Source organism: Phyllopteryx taeniolatus, chromosome 9 (genome assembly GCF_024500385.1).
Source record: "Phyllopteryx taeniolatus isolate TA_2022b chromosome 9, UOR_Ptae_1.2, whole genome shotgun sequence".
NCBI classification, from domain to species: Eukaryota; Metazoa; Chordata; class Actinopteri; order Syngnathiformes; family Syngnathidae; genus Phyllopteryx; species Phyllopteryx taeniolatus.
Window position 1 is genome coordinate 20274069 of NC_084510.1, and position 15227 is coordinate 20289295.

Below are 15227 nucleotides of genomic sequence, written 5' to 3' on the forward strand. Positions count from 1 at the left end.
TCCTAGTGAGGAGAAGCGGCTCGGAAAATGGATGGATGGATAAAAATATGCAAGACTGTACTTCCTGTGGATGGTCTTCATACTCATATTTACAATTTTACATTAGAGTAAGAGTAGTCAATTTTCTTTTTTTTTTTAACCCGTATTACTTTTTTGGATCATTATTGGTATTAGTGGTAGTATTTTTTCATGGGCTACCAAAATACAGATATAGTGTTTCTAGTTACTACTCAACAGGGAATAGAAAAGTGCAGTAGTATTGGTTTCACAGGAGGATACACAGAATCTAAATTGTATATAAATTTCATTTTTACACTTTTTGCTGATGGAGCATGAATTCATTTCCTTGTCTGTTCAAATATGCCTCCCACCAGGCTTCCTTTTCTTTTGTGAATTAAATGTTGCTGTCAATCATGGAAGCTTGAGCATAGCCAGAAAGACGGCCCGATGTTTGACGGATGGAACTCCATACATGCCAGATGAACTTTGTTCCCAATCACATAGTCTGAGGGTGTTAATCCAACTTTTAAGAAGTAGAATACAGTCATATTAAGGTGATTACATGCATGTCAAATGTTTGGTTTCAATCAATTTATTACATTTGGGTTCTTTTCAGTGCATTTAACAATGTCTGAAAAACAATATTAGTGTACTTTGGGGCAACAATGCATTATTGCAATGCCAAACAGGTTTGCAGGTCTATTATTTAAAAAAAGAAGGAAAAAAAGATTTGGACTTTTGTTATGACTGTGATTTCATCGACACCTCACACAATGTTTGTTTGCAGGCCGAGAAAGTGTGAAAGAAAATAACGCGATAGGCATGTCTGTTCACCTCCACACTCGAGAACTAGATGAGCAGACTTGGTCTGACGAGCGGCATTGTCATAGGCCAAATTGCAGAATATCTTGTTGTCCAACAAATCACAGAGACTAAATATCTCCACCCAGTAACTGAAATCAAAGGTGACTTCACTGACAGCATCCATCCATTTTTTTTATTTTTTTTTAAATTTTTTTAATAAAGGTACCATAGTTTACCAAACCAACTTTTTGTAATATTGGCTCTATGGTGCCTCAGTAAACGTGAAATATGAATTAAAAACATCCACGCATTCCTGAATTCCAGACGTTTTTCTGCAGAGAGCCCTGAAATCAGGTCGTTCAAATTTCTCAAGCTTATCTACGTTACCAGCGAAGACCTTCACTGTCAACATCATAAACACGTGTGCTCTCACAAGTGGGTCTTGTACACAAAGGCCACCAATCAGAGGAAAGGAGGCACCAAATATGAGCAAAGCGGATACAAAACTGGGTCAAACAGAAGTAGCTGTCAGAGGGGCCTTTTCTGGACATTCATATAACAAAACCAATGTGTTTTTTTTAAATTAAATTGACACTAATGTACTAAATCCATGTTAGAGAGTCACTCTATGGAGGTCTAAAAAGCCCAAATATGGGACCTTTAAGACTTGATTTGAACAGTTTTTCAATTATGAACAAACATTATTTTGTATTCAAACTAAAAAATATTTCAATGTCTTCTATTTGTCCATCTGTGTTTTTTTTGTTTTTGTTTGTCTATATTAATTTTTAGTAATATTGGGATAATACTGACAACTGTAACCATTTTGGTCACTATAATAATAATATAACATTTTCATATTGTTACCTCTCTATATGCATGAACACAATAAAGGAGGTCCTCTGCTTACAGCTGTCCCAACATACATAGTTGTGAGCTACCAAACGGTGCGCAATAAACTAGTTTGCTCAGCAGCATAAGAATACAGTATGTCGTCAAGAGGTCTTGCTAGTTACCTTGTTTTTTATTTATTTGATATTTATGGCCTAGAAGTGTTTTTCATACAAATATTTTCTACAGTTATGACTTTCTTGTTGCATTACCGAAAATTACTGACTTGCAATTTCAGATTACATCATCGCTATCGGAATGGAACTCCAGGAATCCTCTACAAGCTACATACATGCTTCTTCACCAGATATTACATCTAGAAGTTTGTCCTCCCGTGCTTATGACAAAGTCAGCGACAACCAACTTAATCAACAATATGCCAAAAAGATAGAAGTTATACAATCAAACACAGACGCTGTTCACTAACAACCCTGTTCTGGATGAAATTGGTTGGTTCACAAACTAATCTTGCTTCAGTTCACAAGCTATGCTTCAAAGAACAAAGAGGCAATAAAGGGTTCATTTCTATATTTCTTTTTAACTAAACCCATAAAAGCAAGGGAAACATCACTGGGCCTAGAACAAATTCATTCTATTTCCATTCATTTAAAATTAGGAAATGTTCGAACCAATGAAAGGGAAGTTAGGAATTTTCTCCAAAAAAAAAAAAAAAAAAAAGTGAAGTGAGGTTACATTCCAATCTTGCTAGCGGTCTTAACACTTCCAAACATCCCATTTAAGCTTGACTGTATTTGAAAATACTAAGTGCACAGAACAATGGCTCTGTGTACCCAATGAAGTGCAGTTATGAGCAACTATCTGCAAAATTTTACCAACAGTTGCCCAAATATGATGCTATCCACTACCCAGTGCAAAAAAAAAAGGGGGAGGGGGGCATACAAAACCAGTGCAGTGCTGCAGGAGATGAGCTGGCAAAGGGACAAGCTGATGAAAGGCACTGCGCCCCACTACATGGAGATGCCTGCCATTTGACCCGGCACGCTAATGATCCAGCTGCTTCGTAATCGGCAAGGCCAAGTTCGCAGTCTTAATTAGCGAGCCTCGGGTAGCGGCAAGAATTACGAAGCGCAACACCACCGGGCAGTAACGACCCCCACTGCCTCCATTACCCTGTCAGTCTGTGGGATGGTCAGAGGCCCCCCAGGTCTATTGGGGAAAGCGGAGGCGTGCAGAGGAGTGGTCTGAGGTGTATTGAGGAGCAAGGTACATAGAGAAAAGGTGTACCATCAAAGCCTGTTTTTGCCATAACACCAATTCTATTTCCTGGCAAGAACTGAATCACACATCGTCGCTGTCAGTTGACAACCGTGTATTTCCATTGTCTATAGCAAAATATTTAATTAAAGTGCACCACAAACGACTGTTATTAGACCGATTCACCACCAGAAACATACATCTGTCATTTCACAGAAATCATTGTATGTTGTAACATTTAAACGGGTGTGTATAAAAGTAATAATGGCTTCCTATGACTAAGTGATGACTTCCAAGTGTGTTCCTCTCATTTTTCAATATAGGGATGCACTGAAAATTCACGTTTTGTTTTGATTTCAATTCTTTAGGCTTGCAATTCGATTCGATTCAATATTGATTAACATGTTCTGGTATCGATTCAATTATTAGAAAAATACAAACGAGTACATTTTGACAATTTGAAATATTTATTTTTTATGCGGTGTAAAAATCTCATGTCGCCATATTTTTTAAGCAATAAAAAAATATATATAAATAAAATCTGAAAATAAAAATTTCCACATGTATTTGTATGTATGGAGTACAAAAGTAAAAACATATTGCAGTTGTGTATAAAGAGAAAAAACGTAAAGTGCATGTAAACTTAAATGATTATTTCTTCTTAGAAATTGTAATTAAAAAAAAATGCACAATAATAACGTATTTGTTCATATGGCGTATAACAGTTAAAACTCTGTATTGAAGAAGTAACGTGCATGTACTTGATACTACTAATTAGGGTTACTATTATTATTTGCTGGGTATTAAAGTTATACCTAATTAAGTAGCATGTTTGCGGCATTGTGAGACAAGCCAGTACCGGTACTTTCTTCGCCAAATCCCATTTATTTATTGCATCTGTCAACATGTTCGCTATATTGCTCCCTCCCTTCGTGGCTTCTGTGTAGGGGGCTCTAGTCTGAAGAACATTTTAAACAAAATCCCACGCAGAAATTAAATGAGAAGTGATTGTTACGTAGGGCGGCACGGTGACCGGCTGGTTAGAGCGTCAGCCTCACAGTTCTGAGGACCCGGGTTCAATCCCCGGCCCCACCTGTGTGGTGTTTGCATGTTCTCCCCATGCCTGCGTGGATTTTCTCCGGGCACTCCGGTTTCCTCCCACATCCCAAAAACATGCATTAATTGGAGACTCTAAATTGCCCGTAGGTGTGAATGTGAGTGCGCATGGTTGTTTGTTTGTATGTGCCCTGCGATTGGCTGGCAACCAGTTCAGGGTGTACCCCGCCTCCTGCCCGATGACAGCTGGGATAGGCTCCAGCACGCCTGCGACCTTAGTGAGGAGAAGCGGCTCAGAAAATGAATGGATGGATGATTGTTACGTACACAGGGGTCAGTCGCTTTTTCTGTCAACTACAATGACTCCAAAACCACTGTCTTAACTCCATGTACAGTTCCGTGACAGCGACTTCTGGCGTGTTTTTGTGTTGGAATTGCATACTGTGGTTGGAGTGTCTTTTGTCCATTTCTGTGTTCAGGTTTTAAAAGGGAATCCAAAGCAGATTTGGTGCATCAATACTGAATCGCAGGAAGAAAACTTGTGAAAGTGGATTTTGAAACTAAATAAAAAGGACAAAGGAGAACTGTAGCAAAAGGCAGGCTGGTCCACATTTTGGACGGACCACATGCCAGAGGTTTCTGGGATGCTGATTGCTGTTAATCACGTGCATCTGCACATAACGTAACATCATCTTAAATACAGCGCAGGGAAATACCAGTAGTCTCGACACTAACTCAGCCTTGCCCAAAGTCTGGCCGCTGGGCCAAATCCGGCCCGTGTCCAAACTTCCTCCGGCCCGAAGCATCCTGTCATAAAATCAATAATATGTGGCCCGCCAGCACAGTTCCCATAGTAAACAGTACACACACACAAAAAAAAGCTATTTTATATTTCACCAGAGGGTGGCAGTAGACCTGTGGCCGCACTCTCGTAGCGTGACCCCTGTGGTATATTTTTAGCCCGTTTCTAAAATGGCAACTGAAACTAAAAAGAGGAAAGTTGACAACAGCTGCAGTGTGATGAGGAGTGTCACCAACAACGTCCTCTCGTCAACTTTTACCGCCAGCTGGACAAAGACAGGTTCCAAGAAATTGTAACATTTGCTAAGAAAATGCTGAGCTTGGTTGGCTCGACTTACTTGTGCGAGAAGACGTTCTCGGTTATGAACATTAACAAGAGCCATGTGAGGACAAGACAAGTGACTCTCACCTGCGTGACATCTTGCGCATCAAAACCACTGCTTTTCAGCCAGACCTGGCCTGTTTACTGCAGTCGAAACACCAGTATCACCCTTCACATTAATGCAGGTAATTCTTTTTATTCTGAGGAGAATAAATTCCAAAGTCTCAGTGAATTGATTTTTTTGTGATGATCAAACCACAGTTTTGTCAAATTTCTGTCATCTGATTTGACTATACTATAGTCAAATCAGATGACAGAATAGTAAGGTTACTATACTATTCTAATGGATGTGGCTGGGATGTGATTTGCTAAAATAAAATCAATAAATACATGTTTCTAAAAAAATTCTGTCAACTTTCATAAAATAGATCATTTGATTTAATTTATTATTATTTTAACCTTTAACTATCCTGATAACGCAACTGACAACAGATTATCATTTGCAATATCGACTTAGCTGCAGACAGCAAAGTGACAGTTACATATTTACATGTTAATTTACAATTGCAATGGTTCAAGGAATGTCAGGCCGAATGGTCGGCCCCCATCTGACCAAATCTGGCCCTCTTTGCAAAAAGTTTGGACACCCCTGCTTTAACTGATACGAGAGATGTTCTTCAGGGCTGTTGTTTTGGTGAGCAACAGAATTCAAATGGGCTCAGCACATTTTCATTTCCATGTGTGAATGATACAACCCATTCTTTTGATAGAAAAAGGGAGGTGTTTGTCTTAAGATAAACCACTCTGCAACTAATTGGGATGCAGCGTCTTATTCGATGCGCGACTGCTATTTGAGGACAAACGGTAGAGCTTTCTTGCTCATTTGTTAACGAATGGGGGAGATGTCACGGAATAAGAAGGAGGCAGAAAAATACAAGAACAAGTATGGATGGTAGTATCGAGCTATCATAGTAACTGTGTGTGTGTGTGTCTGCGTGCACACTGAATGGGGTCACAAGTTCAGACATTACCCCTTCACAAGCACTGTGATCCCACACATTTGTACAGAGCTACTTTGATGGCAATATAAGAGAGTGGAGCATGTCCCCGTCACCAAAGTCAAGAAAAAAAATATTGGTTAATTTTTAGGGTGAATCGACTGTCAATGCTTTTTTTTATCCCTGAATGTAAATTTTCCCTAAACCGTTTCCAGACATGTTTTGATAACATTTGCACAATGACAACAAAGCTTCCATTATGCGGTTGCATCACAAAGGTCTCAATCAACCTGCCAAAGCGGTTAAGGCGGGAGCCAGTCCTTCTTCTTGAAGAATAGCTAATGAGGCAATAGGGGTGAGTAATACACTGGTATCACAACGCAGCCATGCTGAGTTTACGTCATTGTGGCAACAGGTCGCCATCTGCGTCATCGACTTTGCCGCTGGTCCTTGTTTTGAGCTATTGCACAATTTGTGTTTCTACTTAGAATGCACTCATTGCTCCACCATTTGCAGTCAAATATCTGTTGTTTCTAAAATTGATGCTAACCGTTAGCATGTCAATGGCGTTTTGCATTTTTGGTTAGCATTAAGCTAAGTGGAGGCAACGCTACGTTTTTTTAAATAACATTTAATTATCTTTGTTTTATGTTTAGTGTGACAGTAGACTGGGAGTGGCAATAAAATACTTGAAGCTTCCTCCCACATTACAAAAGCATGCATTTCAATGAAGTCTTAAGTTTTCCGTAGGTGTGAATGTGAGTGTGAATGCTTGTTTGTCTAGTACCCTGTGATTCGCTAGCGACCAATCAAAGTTGTAGCCTGCTACTCTTCCCCTAAAGGCCTCTTTATACTCCTGCGCTCGTGCGGCCGACAACGTCCACATTGCATCACGTGACAGACGCATTGGCCCGCGCGGCCCCTCTGCATCTGCTGTGATGACGTACTCAGCCTTCCCCTTGGTTCCACATACCACCACCGCCTTCTCGATCGATTTTGCAGCATAATTAAACGTATCATCTGGTCATCTAGGTCCATTTGTTCTAGCAGACACTGTTTCACGGTCACCATTGTTGTTGCTTTGTTCTTTGTTACAGAAAGGAAAGTAAAAACGGCTGCCAGAAATGGCCAAAAAATGCAGAGGAAATTCCACCCTGTGGTGTCCTAGCCAATACCAGACGTAGCGACACCCCCGGCTTGGAGGGGAACTGCAGTACATTTGCAAAACTGCACGCGTGGGTTGCGCTCCAGTATAAAGGCAAACTGCGCATGGGATACCCGCAGTGACGTCAGCGCGGTCGTCGCCCTCGCGAGTATAAAGAAGCCTTAAGTCAGCTGGGATGGACTCCAGGTCACTCGTGACCCTTATGAGGACAATTGCTACAGAAAATGGATGGAGGGATGGATGCTCTGAACTCCAATAGATAGCATCCTTGGTCTCCATTTGCATGACAGTTGGGTTTGTATTTTTCATCATTTTACAACTCATTTCACATGAATTATTTCATTGCACCTATGATCTTACTGTGAATGAGCTATTGTCCGACTGTGAGCAAATATTATAACCAGGCCACACTAAAAAGAGCAGTCCAGGTGCATCATACAACCTGACTAAATGCGGCTATTGAAATAGCACCTTTTGAAGGGCTACTCTGAATTATCGTCACAATTGAATCGCATTCGGGCACCTAATGTGAGTACAACACATTTCACATTATAAGCAGTTCAGATTTCCCGATCGTTATTGGCAAGGCTACCTGAGCATTGAATCTGAAGAGGGGAGAGGGAAAAAAAACATTTTTTGTTGCTAGTGTGAAAGTGTAAACATTGCTTGCTTGACACATTACACGAGTGTACATTCAGTGCTTATCTAAATTATTTATCCCTGCGAATATTCTCATTCATCCAGGTCATTTTATTCTCAGGGTATTGACTCGACTGTCCAAGTCCAGTTGCAATCGATTTTATACCCTGAGAATAAATCTTTCATTGTTTCAATCATCATTTTACCTTTGTCACTCAGCATCATCTGCACATTTGTAGCAGTATTACTGCACTGCTGGACACTTAATATTGCTTAATGGATCTCTGTATGTTTATGTTTACATCCTAAATCTACGGTGGCCTGGAAGTGCAAAACAATAACAAATTGTGAAACACTAACATTTCAGAAACCACAAAAACAAAACCACTTTAACATTTCAGAAAACACAAAAACAAAACACTAACATTTCAGAAAACACAAAAACAAAACAAACCACTTTAACATTTCAGAAAACAAATTAATAAAACACGAAATACTTTGACATTTCACGCACCACAAAAAAAAAAACAAGACACTTTAACATTTCAGGAAACACTAAAACAAAAGCAGAAACACTTTTACAAAAAGACAAACCAAATTACGATTACGGACACCCGGAAAGGGAGGGGGCCATTTCACAGACATTCTTGGAAATCCCACGGCTTTTTTCGGCAAGACCCGCCCCGCTTCAACATGATTGGCTCCTGCATCGCGGCAAGGGTAGGCTAAAAAGATGGAATGTGATGTCCATCCCAAATAGCGATTATATATATTGACGCCCTGAACAGCGAGCCTGTTTCGTGTTTTGTTTTTGTGTTTTCTGAAAGGTTAAAGTGGTTTGTGTTTTGTTTTTGTGTTTTCTGAAATGTTAAAGTGGTTTGTGTTTTGTCTTTTCTGAAATGTTAAAGTGTTTTGTTTTTGTGGTTGATGAAATGTTGAAGTGATTCGTGTTTTGTTAATTTGTTTTCTGAAATGTTAAAATGTTTTGTGGTTTGTTTTTGTGTTTTCTGAAATGTTCAAGTGTATTGTGTTTTGTTTTTATGTTTTCTGAAATGTTAAAGTGTTTCAAAATTTGTTATATTGTTTTGCACTTCCAGGCCACCGTATAAATCTACATTTCATGATAGCGGCTTGTTTGCTGTAGTACTAGAGCGGCCCCAACCACCAAAGACAAATTCCTTATTGTGTTTTAACATACAGTGGTCTGCATGACTATTATACTGTCCCCAGTGTACAAGTCGTGCACGCCAGAAGGAGCCGCAATGAATTAATTATAATGCACAAATTGAATTCTTTACATTCTTTGAAATTATGTTATGAGTAAATGTTTTTTATTAAGTAAAATATACATTTTTATTTTCCTTATTTAAAAAAAAAAAAAAATGTATTTTTTTGGGGTCTGGAACCAATTAACACCATTTCCATTAATTTCAATGGGTAAAGATGATTTGAGATACGAGTGTTTTGACTTACGAGCATTGTCACAGAACAAATTAAACTTGTATCTCAAGGCACCACTGTACTTGACTAATAAAGATAATTGTGATGTATGAATTTTCCCTTCTTTAATGGGAGAAATAGCGACTAAATGAGATTTAACCTAAATTATGACGATGCTTTATACGATCAGGATTTTTGGGGCCGATCAGAGAGTTTAAAAAAATAATAACCGATCACCGATCCGATCACAAGATGGAGGAATGTGTCTATTTAATGACCTGTTCATTTACTGTATATACTTGTGTACTTAATTGCTAAAAAAATATATATTTTCAATAAATCTATCTTTGTTCCTCTGTTTATGCCAGTGAGGCATAGTGACAGACAGAACAAATGAATGGTCTTCTATTAAATGGCAGGAAGTAAATACAGTAATTAATGTATCCACTTTTTGTGACATTTGTTTGTTTTTGTTTGTTTGTTTTTGTTTTTGTTGACAGAACGGCGGCATGTTTACGTCCAACCATTTGTGCTAGCAGTAGCTTGCTAGGCTACATAACATTTTATTGCCTGCTTGTGAGCCGTATCGTATTAAAAGTAAGTGAACATATCTCAAGCAAGCCTTAAACGAAGGTCCTCTCCTGAGCACCGGTGACCACCAACACACGTTTTTCCCCATTTTGTCCCTATAATACCATCGGCGCGGTCCACTCGTATTGTCGTCGCCACAGTAACGAGTGTATCTGGTCACATTTGAGAAGATAAAGCCCAATGATTGTAAAAAACAGGATGCGGTGATATCGGAATACAAGATTTTATTGCAGTAGTCTGACAGTGCAATCTTGAAAGAGCAAATTTGTCTTGTAGTTTGATCCGGGCATTACGTGTTGCCTGTCCCACACCGCCGACATGTTTTTTTGTTTTGTTGTTGTTTTTTTTAAAATAACTTCATTGGCCGTCAGATATTAACGGTACTACGTCAAAAGACACGCAACCAGGCTAAAAATAAACTAGCTTTTGGATTCAAATATACCCTGCATGCGGCGACGCGGAGTAAATGTCTTTTGCGGAGCCGATCAATTACGTCATTGATTGGATAGTTGAATTATGACATTAAAGCCGATCAGCCGATCAACATAAAATGCTAAATATCGGCCGATACTGATCAGCCCGATTAAATCGGTATAAAGTCTAATTATGACTAAACAAAACACTATTATGTTAACCAACAAGGGGCTGAATTCACTGAAGTTGTTTGGGTTCAGTGCTGTCGTGGCCACATGTTAACCCCAGTGGAACAAGTGAGTTATGCCATCACGTCCTCTGCTAAATGCACATTACGGAGAGGAAGGATGCGTTTAGCAAAATATGCACATACTGTATCGCGACACTCCGAATTAGCCTAGCACGGGAGACCTCAGGCAAGTTCACAATTTTTCCACAATACAATCAAAACATTTTCCTATTACATAATAATAATAATAATAATAATAATACATGACAGAGAGCCTTATTTATGTTCTCCCTGGAACTTCTTACAGCATGACTACAACGAGCTCCACTCAAACACTACATGCAGCATAACAGCCATGATTTCCTCAGGCTATTCAAGCTCACAGTCATGCACTTACACACACAAGAATGGTGACAGGTACCAAACCAGTGCGCTCCTCCACTTATCTACAATTTTCAAAATTGAATCCCCCATTTTTTGTGCGTGTTTCTAGCGCAGTCACGAATCCATCACGGGTAACAACACGCATACACAACACTGTAAGGCCACCTTACAGATACACGGACACGTGTGATGGCTGCTCCATTAAAAAAAAATGTTGCTAAGACAGTCAATATTTAGTCAAATGATTGTTAAAATAATTGCCCAGACGGTGTAAGCAAAGCAGAGCCACACAATGAAGGGAAAAAAGGGGTGAGATTATTATGACAAGAATCTTCCTGTGGTGTGATGGCAACTTGGCACAGGGAGGGGGATCGCTAAACGCTCTACCTTCTATGCCTCCTTAAGATGTTGGCACGCGTGCTCACAACAACAACAGTGCTGTAATGTAACCTGGTAACAAGCCTTTGGTATCCTCGCCCTCCACCGAAACCTAGGTCATACCTTCCATATCAACGGCTTTATCTAGAGTGTTGGTGGGTGAAGCCCTTATTTTCCTACCAATTGCAAGGGGATAATCAGGGAGTGGTGGGAACCCAGCTCACCTGCCCCTCAGTCACTCCTCACTTTTTCCAGCCCTCCAGGGCAAAGTATTTAGGAGCATCTTGGAGACTAAAATAGCAACGTGTTTGAGTATTGCAAGCGCACGTGAGCGCTATTATCTTGCAGGAGGCTATCGGATATTTGTAAAATCCATTATTCTGCCGATAATCCCATTGATTAATCAAATAATTGCATTAAAAAATCATTATTAAACAACAATACCGATACAGAATGTGCATGTGAGGTGCAGGTATTATTTTTGTCCACTTGTCCATCCTTGCGTTCGACAATGTAGAATCTGTGATTTGAATGTGTGTGGCTTTAAAAAGCAGGGCGGGGCCTGGCCTGAGTGACGTGCGTTAGTGAATGAGAGTGTAGCTGGCTGTTGTTAGCTCAGTTTAGCCAGTCTGCTACGTTTAGTCCCTGCGCATCAGTTGTGGCCATTGTAGCTAGAATATGAACGTACTTACAGTATGTGTTTATTTTGTTACCGTTTCTTCAATAAAGCGATTGAAAGTGCACTGGCGGCTGTGTCTCTCCTTGACCTTATAAGGTCAAGAATAGACCATGTACAACCCCAATTCCAATGAAGTTGGGACGTTGTGTTAAACATAAATAAAAACAGAATACAATGATTTGCAAATCATGTTCAACCTATATTTAATTGAATACACAACAAAGACACGCTATTTAATGTTAAAACTGATCAACTTTATTGTTTTTAGCAAATAATCATTAACTTAGAACTTTATGGCTGCAACACGTTCCAAAAAAGCTGGCACAGGGTCATGTTTACCACTGTGTTACATCACCTTTTCTTTTAACAACATTCAATAAACGTTTGGAAACTGAGGACACTAATTGTTGAAGGTTTGTAGGTGGAATTCTTTCCCGTTCTTGCTTGATGTACAGCTTCAGCTATTCAACAGTCCGGGGTCTCCGTTGTCGTACTTTATGCTTCTTAATGCGCCACACATTTTCAATGGGAGACAGGTCTGGACTGCAGGCAGGCCAGTCTAGTACCCGCACTCTTTTACTACGAAGCCACGCTGTTGTAACACGTGCAGAATGTGCTTTCGCATTATCTTGCTGAAATAAGCAGGGGCGTCCATGAAAAAGACGTTGCTTGGATGGCAGCATATGTTTCTCCAAAACCTGTATGTACCTTTCAGCATTAATGGTGCCTTCACAGATGTGTAAGTTACCCATGCCATTGGCACTAACACAGCCCCATACCATCACAGATGCTGGATTTTGAACTTTGTGTCCATAACAGTACGGATGGTTCTTTTCCTCTTTGGCCCAGAGGACACAATGTCCACAATTTCCCAAAACAATTTGAAATGTGGACTCGTCGGACCACAGAATAGTTTTCCACTTTGCATCAGTCCATCCTAGATAAGCTCGGATCCAGAGAAACCGGCGACGTTTCTGGGTGTTGTTGATAAATGGCTTTTGCTTTCCATACTAGAGTTTCAAGTTGCACTTACGGATGTAGCGCCGAACTGGATTTACTGACATTGGTTTTCTGAAGTGTTCCTGAGGCCATTTGGTTCAACTGTGGGATGTTCCAAAAAGGTGATGTAACACAGTGGTAAAAATGACCCTGTCCCAGCTTTTTGGGAACGTGTTGCAGCCATAAAGTTCTAAGTTAATGATTATTTGCTAAAAACAATAAAGTTGATCAGTTTGAACATTAAATATCTTGTCTTTGTAGTGTATTCAATTAAATATAGGTTGAACATGATTTGCAAATCATTGTTTTCTGTTTTTATTTATGTTTAACACAAAGTCCCAACTTCATTGGAATTGGGGTTGTATGATACTAAGGACAATGCTTTCTAACTCGCGGTAGGAAGCTATATCAAATTAGTTAACATCGATGCCTTGCGTTGGCGATCGCAGAGGCGCTGTTGTAGTGAGTTAGTTCTTCTTTGCAGTAGACGTGTTGCACTTTGTTATCTCCTTTTTGAGTGTCAAATGATCACACACTTTGGATATTCTTTGTCTTTTACACACACGTTCCTCCTGGCTCACTGCCATCATGGCAACTTATTTCTACGCAGAGTGTCATGTCTGTGGTATTTTTCCTTTTTTCCCCCGATCAAAGTCTGCAAGGGTGCAATTATCAGATGTCTCTAAAACAGGGGTGTCAAATTCATTTTTGTTGCGGGCCACATTGCAGGGCCATTATGACTGTGAAACCATATAAATGTTTAATCGCAGTCACTGGTACATGGTACATTCGCCTGACTGTGTTGCGAGCAACTTGAATTCAGTTCCCACTCAGTGGCGGTGTGAATGTGAGTTTGAATGGTTGTCTGTCTCTGTGTGCCCTGCAACTGGCTGGCGACCAGTTCAGGGTGACGTCCATCTTTCGCCCGAAGTCAGCTGGGATAGGCTCCAGCACCCCGTGATCCTGAACAGGATAAGCGGTGTAGGAAATGGATGGATAGATGTTCAATCTCCTCATCATATTATTAAATATACACAACAGATGGATAAATAGTTTTTAAATGAGAAGGATAATAGGGCAATTTTGTGTCGTTGGTTATCTCCTTTTTGACTGTTAAATGATCCCAGACTTTGGATATTCTTTGTCTTTTACACACTCATTCCTCCTGGCTCACTGCCATAGCGCCAACTCCTTTTTCCCCCCGATCAAAGTCAGCAAGGGTGCAATTATCAGATGTCTCTAAAACAGGGTGTCAAATTCATTTTTGTTGCGGGCCACATTGCAGTGGCATTATGACTGTGAAACCATATAAAAGTTTTATCGCAGTCACTGACAGTGTAATGGTACATTCGCCTGTTGCTTAGTTATACTGGGTTACAAAAAAAAAGCTGTCAGTTTTTTCAGCTGATTTAGGGCAATTTTGTGTCGCTGAATCCGAAAATGGCATCCGATTCTCTGGTTCATGTCTGGTTTTTATGCTAATTAGATTTTTTTTTAAATCTGATATTCTTACTAAATCGATTACATTTTTGTGACATTATTGGTTGATTTTTGCGAATATTCCTCATTAGAATTTTTTTTGACAGTTTATTAATCAAATGTTAAATGTCTGTGAGGATTTGAAGGCCAGCTAATGCCCACGACCTTCCGACTGATAGTGTATTTCATTTCTTACAAGGTTGAGAACCCCTGATATAAAACAAAAATACCTGTACATGTAAACTAAAATGTAAAAATATGCCCATACTTCAAAAAGTTGACCTGATTGAGAAAAACAAATGTGCTATTTGGATTAATCAGACCAAAATTTTCCTAAATCAACTAAAGAATCTTAAGACAATCAATTTGTTGTTGACAAGTGTTATCTGACTGTGGGATAGGCAGATAAATGCCAGATCCTCTGTTAAGGGAACTAGTGTAGGATCTCTGCTAATTCTTCCGTTTCACAAAGCAATCTAGTGCATATGTCAGTGATATTAGCAGATTGTGGCATGCAAGCGGATTTCGCCACTCTTGTAAAGAAAAAAATGGTATCTTTACCTGACTCCCTCATCGCCAGTGGCCAAGCAAATCACATCCATAATTAATCTGCCAATCAGTTGGAGCGAAACCGTGGCTATGGGCCAGTTAAAGGCTGACAAGAACGACCTGTCAAAAAGAAAAGAAAAAAGGGAGCAAAGCTAAATCCGCCATTTCCTTTATACACACGGAATGCTTCAAAA

The 15227-nt window shown here is 39.7% G+C and overlaps 1 protein-coding gene across 3 annotated transcripts in view; it reads right to left on the reverse strand.

The window, feature by feature from the left end:
* Positions 1-15227, reverse strand: part of foxj3 (forkhead box J3) — a 168489-nt gene that overhangs the window by 109743 nt on the left and 43519 nt on the right. The window contains exon 2 of one of the 3 annotated variants that reach the window (XM_061786216.1): positions 15046-15153. The exons of the other annotated variants lie outside the window; for them this stretch is intronic. The gene's annotated coding sequence lies outside the window, so the exon portion shown is untranslated. The remainder of the gene's footprint in view (positions 1-15045; positions 15154-15227) is intronic. 3 annotated transcript variants of the gene reach the window in all.